The 6617-nt window shown below is 53.7% G+C and overlaps 1 pseudogene; it reads right to left on the bottom strand.

Moving 5' to 3' along the window:
• Positions 1-1509: 1509 nt before the first annotated feature.
• Positions 1510-4464, bottom strand: LOC103302499 (AMMECR1-like protein; annotated as a pseudogene).
• Between the last annotated feature and the right edge of the window lie 2153 nt (positions 4465-6617).

Genomic DNA, 6617 nt, shown 5'->3' with positions numbered 1-6617 from the left:
AGTGAGTGCCTACTGAAGGTCAGCCTTGGGGTTACAGCAAGATACACAAGGGTACTGCTTCCTGGGCATATTTCAAGCACTGGGGAGGCAGACAGTGCGTGTGTAAATGCGTGAGTGGCGTTTTCTCCCGATAGTGACCAGGGCGGTGGGGTCGAGGCAGCGGGCAGAGGAGGCCTGGTTCTAAATATCTGGTGTGGCAGGAAGGGCCCCTGGTTGCAAATCAGGCCCCTTGGCAAGACGACTCTGAGCTGGAGACTGGTATGTAGCTATTACGTTGGGGAAGAGAGGAGGCAGGGTCAGGAAGAGGGAGAAACGGCCGTTACATAGTCACAGCCAGCCTCGGCCTCCAAAGCCACAGCGACTGGAGGGCTGGGCTTCGGGTTCTCCTTCTGGCCAGCATGGTGCTCGCGTGCGTGGGACCTGGGACGAGGTGGACAGCAGAGGGACACCTAGGCAGGCGTCTAGCTGGAAGCTGTCAGTTGCCAACACTCGCAGCAGCTTGGGGACTGGAGCTTCAGGCCCGAGAGAGGGGATCTTGTGACCCTGATAACCGGAACCCTGAGCCAAAGGTTTTACCCGGGTGTGTCTTGCAACGCTGAAGAATGAGCTTCCTGCAAAAGCCTGGAAAACTTACTACAAGCAGATTCGGACTCCCCCACGGGAGGGGCCCCCAATAATGGGTTGCCAGCGAAGCTAGTCGGTCTGGGGGTGTACATGTGCTACAAGCCTGCTCTGTGTCTACCTGTGCCACCACCAGATTAGTTCCCTCGATGCTCATGCCCAGCAGCAGACCTGAACTGTCTCTGCTCCTGTGCATCAGTCCCCCCATTGCCGCAGGCCCTCCGGGGCCCACGCTTCCCGCTTTGGGTCAAAGCATTCTGCTATTCAGCATGGGTGGCTCCTGGGATTAGGCCGCCCTGTCTGCCCTGCCCGCGTTCCACCTGCCCTCTTCCCCACGGACCCTGCCCTCTGCCCGTGTGTCTAACTCCTCTAACAGCATCCATCATTGCCCCCGGAGCAGGGGGCGTTTAAGCTGAGACCTGCATGATGTGATCCCATTTAATCTTGGGGTTCATGGAGTTATCCCCATTTTGCATCCCTATTTACCTCTGGGAAGCGCAGAGAAGTAAAGTGATTTGCTTCAGATCCGTCCCAGCTAACGAGGGCAACACCGCCTCCCAGCCCAGGGCTCCTTCCAGTGTGACCTGGCTGCGTTGGTCCCTTCATGCCTGTACCTGGGGAAGGGCCCGTGGCTCATATGTCTATGAACACGTTGAGAAGCATTTGGGTGCATTGCCAGCAGAATGCAGGTCACGGCTCTGTGCATTTCAGTCACGGACAGGGCAATCCTTAAGGCCGTTTGCATTCTTGATTAGATAAGTGATTAGATATCTTTCTGCAAAATAGATCTTTAGAATTAATTTTTTTTCAAATGATATGATGACAACTTAGTTAAAAGAAAAACAAGTGGAATGCCAGTAGGTGTTACTTGTTCTAAAAGTCAAAAGACTAACCACAGCCCGGCTGGTGTGGCTCAGTGGCTGAGAGTGCCATTCTGGACACAGTGCTGTGAGAAGCAATATATTCTGCTTAGCCGATCGCCCCCTTCTCACTTCGGTACCTGGTAAATTTTTTTGAGTTCACTGGTAATTGGAGCCTTAAAGCCACCTGCTGTGAGGAGTCTGCTGTCTGGGTCTGGTCGCAGCCTTGCTCCTTAGCAGCCTCAGGTAAATGTGTGGCTGTACGTTTGACACTTTTCATTGATGATTCAATTCGAAGCCCAGGGGCCCCTACCTCCCAGTACAGGTAACCACTGGCATCCTCAAAGTTGGGAGGAGGGAGACGGAGCAGGAAAGTTTAGGCAGCTTCCCTGGCGGGGGCGGGGGGGGGGGGATACACTGTCCTTAAGGGCACAGGTTAACGTGTATTCCCTGAGTCCTGCATGAAGATGCATGGCTGAGAGGGGCCCAGTGCAGCCCCGAAACCGCCTGTCCCCGCTCTTCCCTGTCACAAAGAGCGGGCGGGCTCACAGTGACTAGGAGGTGGTGGCTGAGGGAAGCCATTGAGGTGACAATGGAGGACCTCGAAGCAGCAGCGGCCCATCTCTGCGGTCACCACCCCCTTCTCGTGTTGTGGGCAGTCCCACTGGGTTGGGCAGAGGACTCAGACCCCTGCGGCCACCCGCATGCAGGTGGTCCTGAAGAGGCCTGACCTAGAGCGGTGGCGGGACTGGCTCCCGCGAGTGCGCCTTCCCCTGCCTGGTGATGCGGCTTCGGACCCCACGGCACCTGCTGCCAAGGTGGGCTCGCGTGGAGGAGTGCAGGTCCCTCCCCTCCGGACTCAGCGCTGGGGTCTGGAGGGTGCAGAGCCCGAGCAGAAAGCTCGTATGGCCAGGGAACCGCCATCACAGAAGAGGGGAGCTATTTGTCTCTGAAATGAATTTTCCTCCAATTCCATTCTTTCTTCCTGTATCTTCTCTCCCGGGCCAGGCGCAGCCCTGCGACGGGGCCTCTCCGTGCTGCCTTTTCCTGCCTCAGGGAGCCATGCGCACCCCCCCCCCCCACCTCAGGGGGCCCAGAGAGGCAGCTGATGGAGCTGGAGGGCCCCTCGGCTGGAGGACTGAGCCGTCCCTATGCCCGCAGCCCCCGGGCAGGGTGACAGGATGCGGAGGGCTCAGCGCCGGGCCCCTCCCGGCCTCTTTTGCAGTTAAAGTGCATTTATGTAAGTTACTTCCTCCTGTCCTTGCAAAACCACTGGGCGGGGTGGCTCTTTATTCCCTTTCGCTGACAAAGAAGCCAAGGCCCGGATAAGTTGACTGACTCAGGTGCACCTTGAACTCAAGGCCTTTGGTCCCAAGATCACCATGCTTTTCCCTGCTCGCCAGATAGAGCTCTGAGCTGGGTTTCTTGAGGGTGGGAGGGAGAATCCTATACTATAATAAAGAGGTAATATGCAAATTGACCATCACTCCAACACACAAGATGGCCACCCCCATGTGGACACAAGATGGCTGCCACTAGATGGCCAGCAGGGGAGGGCAGTTGTGGTGACCAGGCCTGCAAGGAAGGGCAGTTGTGGGTGACCAGGCTGGCAGGGGAGGGCAGTTAGGGACAATCGGGCTGGCAGGGGAGCAGTTAGACATTGATCAGGCTGGCAGGGAAATGGTTAGGGGGTGATCAGGCTGGGAGGCAGAAGTGGTTAGGGGCAATCAGTCAGGCAGGCAGGCAAGTGGTTGGGAGTCCTCGATTGTGAGAGGGATGTCTGACTGCCTGTGTAGGCCTGATCCCAGTTGGACATCCCTGGAGGGGTCCCAGATTGGAGAGGGAGCAGGCTGGGCTGAAGGACACCACCCCCACGCTCCCTGTGCACAAATTTTGTGCACCGGGCCTCTAGTATAAAAGAATAAAGAAGACACAGGTTGAGGGAGAGAACAGATTATCTGGGCAGGTCATGTGACTCCCTGAGGGCCCGGCTCCTGGAGAAGTGACAGAATTGAATCAGATTGCATTCTAGGCCTTTTTTCCACTTTGATTTCTCTGATATTAAGGAAACAGAAAAGAAAAAAAATCAAAACAATGAGTCAGCAGCACAACAACAGCAGACAGCCACGCCACTGCGGCCTGTGGCCATCTCACAGCTACACGGGGACCCTCAGGTTTGGGCTCCGCCAATGACCGATGCCTTCCCTGTGAACACGCCACTGCTCAGGTCGCCGCTGATTTCCTGGGAACAACAACGCTGTTTAACAACGAACAGTGAGCAGACTGAGGAGCTCAAATCAAATCCATTTCCACGTTAGGAGGGGAAATCTGCTTGGAGCAATCAAGAGGGTTAAGAGCAGGAAGCGTGCATTTTTAGTTACCATGAAGTAGTAAATTGCTTAATGTCAATTGACAGTAAGTTGACCAATTTGTACTCAATTAATGTACCGTGGCTGGAAAGGAAGAAAACAAGTCATTTAGCCAGATCCTTCCTGCGTGAAGCTCCACGCAGCCTGTGGACACTCCCCGTTAGTCCCCCAGTTCCCTGCCCTTTCCAGCCACAGGCGCCTGCTGACAAGGACAGGCTCGGAGGAGGAGGAGCGCGGCCACCTTCTGCGGGCCAGAGTGCGTTAGGGGAATGGCCACTGCAGGGCCCCCTCTGTGAGACCCGGTGGTGGAGTCAAGAGTTAATGCAGCTTCCAGCAGCATTTCATTTCCAGCTGCAGCTCAGTTTTGGCCCTGGACAAAGCGGGCTCAGCAGACATAGGCAGCCGCCTTCAGAATTCACCCGAACCCCTGTGGAGGCCAGCTCCCCAGTGGCACTGGGTGCCCCCTCCGAAGCACGGGACTCCGAGTCTCCACTGGATCTGGGAAGTCCCTGGCACTGCACTGCGGGGCTGCCGCCGAAGTGCTGGCTTATAAGAAGCTCAGCCAAATCCACTCTGGAGTCTTTCCAAATGCGAGAAAGCCCGGGGACCTGCATGGCCAGTGGAGCTGAGGGGAGACGGTGGTCTCCCTGTCACCTCCGCAGACCCGCGCTGCCGAGGCTGGGAATGTGCAGGGCCATAGGCTCTTTCAAACCCTGGGCCTGACAGGGCGCGCCGGGTTATACGCACAGGGCACTGCTTTGTGTCAGCAATTGGCTGGTGGACATAAACACAGCCTAGCCATCTGTATTTAAACAAAAGCATGTGGCTCAGTTTTCATTTGGTCATTTCAAGCCATATTCTACTCGAATGAATTCTCCTACGTGTTTTCTTTAAAGGTACATACACCGGGTCTGCGGCGCTGCGGGATGAAGCCTTTACTCCGAGCCCATTCCGATGCAAGGGGCTCTGCAGTGGTACTTTCTCCGTGGTTTAAGCAGGAACAAAAAGATGTGATGCTGCTGATAAAAATCAAGTTAAACTGCTTCTTCTCTTTCAGTATAAACCCCAGCTGCATTTTCCATTCTTTTCTATGCATTTGCCCAAAGAAACACCTGAGGAGGAAAAGCCGGACGTGAGAATCATTTTGGGAATTGCTAGGCTTCACATGGGTGTGGCTGTCTTCTGCTGTTACCATGGAGACAGGGAGCTTTCACAGTAGGAGGCAATCAATTGATGTGTTTCTCTCACAACAATGTTTCTGTCTTTCCCTCTCTCTTCCACTCTCTCTAAAATAGTCAATGGAGCCTGGCCAGCGTGGCTCAGTGGTTGAGTATCGACTTATGAACCAGGAGGTCAAGGTTTGATTCCTGGTCAGGGCACATGCCAGGGTTGCAGGCTTGATCCCCAGTAGGGGTGTGCAGGAGGCAGCTGATCCATGATTCTTTGTCATCATTGATGTTTTTCTCTCTCTCTCACTCTCCCTTCTTCTCTGAAATCAATAAAAATATATGTTTTTTAAAAAAATCAATGGATGCATATAAGCATAACCAATGGACATAGACACCAGGAGGGTGAGGGCATGAATGGGAGTGGGGTGGGGGGCAATGGGGGGATAAGGACACATATGTAATACCTTAATCAATAATAAAATAAAATAAAATAAAAAATAAAAAAGTATAAAAAATTCTATCATACCACACAAAACAACAAACAAACAAACAAACAAACAAACAAAAATAATGGAAACATGTCCTTGGGTGAGGATTAACAAGAACAAACAAAACCAAAAATGGCTCCCGACACTGACAGTGTCTCCTGGAGGGCAGAATTGTCCCTGGTGGAGAACCACAACTTCGGTTGTGAGCGCAGTGAACACAAGTGCTATTCCCCTTTGGGAAAGTGGTATCCTCGCACCTGTTCGCATAGGATCCAGCCCTAACAGGAGCTCAATAAGAACGAACTGGGTGAAAGAGAACAGCACAGTTCCACTTTGGCATAAGAGTCGCTCCCGCTGACTTTAAGCCTCAGTTAAGTGGGCGAAATGGAAAAGCATACAGAGTAGCCGCTAAGGCCAGGCTCAGTTGGGGCCCACTTGTCATCAAAGATGCATGCTCACAGCACCACTTGGTGCAGACTTAGAAGAGGCGGTTGAAAGTACCCACGTTTGCCTGAGGGTGCCCGAGCACTGGGATTTGGGGAGCTGGGAATTTACTTACACCTGTCTGTCTATCTTCATAGCCTCCTTTTCCTCCATCCTCTTCAGCCAAAGATTTGCTCACAAAAGGATTTTCCAATTGGCTTTGTGATCTTTACCTAATTCTGTATCTCTGAGATTTTTGGACAAACCCACAGTGGGTGTCGCCGGTGAGCAGACGCCACTGTGGCCGCAGACCCAGCAGGAGGGAAGGGGCGGTGTCTGGTGTGTTTAGTCTCCAGCTCTCAGGGCTGCTGGCACGGGCCTTCCTGGAGGCTGGCGTGTCTGCAGTTTTAAGGAGGTGGAGTAGCAGTTTCAGAGGCTCTGGACCACGGCTCCTCCTCCGAGTGTGCCCACCGGCTTCTGAAGCGCGCTTCCCAGCAGGAGGAGTGGGTCCCTCCAGCTACAGAGGTTGGCTTTTCTCAGGTGTCAGGCCTCTCATCCCCGCAGTCAATGCCTTGGGAGGGTGGTTGATATTATTGCTCAAATTCCCCATCTCACTTTTTCTTGAGCCCATCTAGTCCGAGTTTCACACCCATCACCTGAAGGAAAATTGCTCTTTTCAAGGTCACC

The sequence above is a fragment of the Eptesicus fuscus genome, chromosome 23 (assembly GCF_027574615.1).
Source record: "Eptesicus fuscus isolate TK198812 chromosome 23, DD_ASM_mEF_20220401, whole genome shotgun sequence".
Taxonomy (NCBI): domain Eukaryota; kingdom Metazoa; phylum Chordata; class Mammalia; order Chiroptera; family Vespertilionidae; genus Eptesicus; species Eptesicus fuscus.
This window is presented reverse-complemented; position numbering and strand designations above follow the sequence as displayed.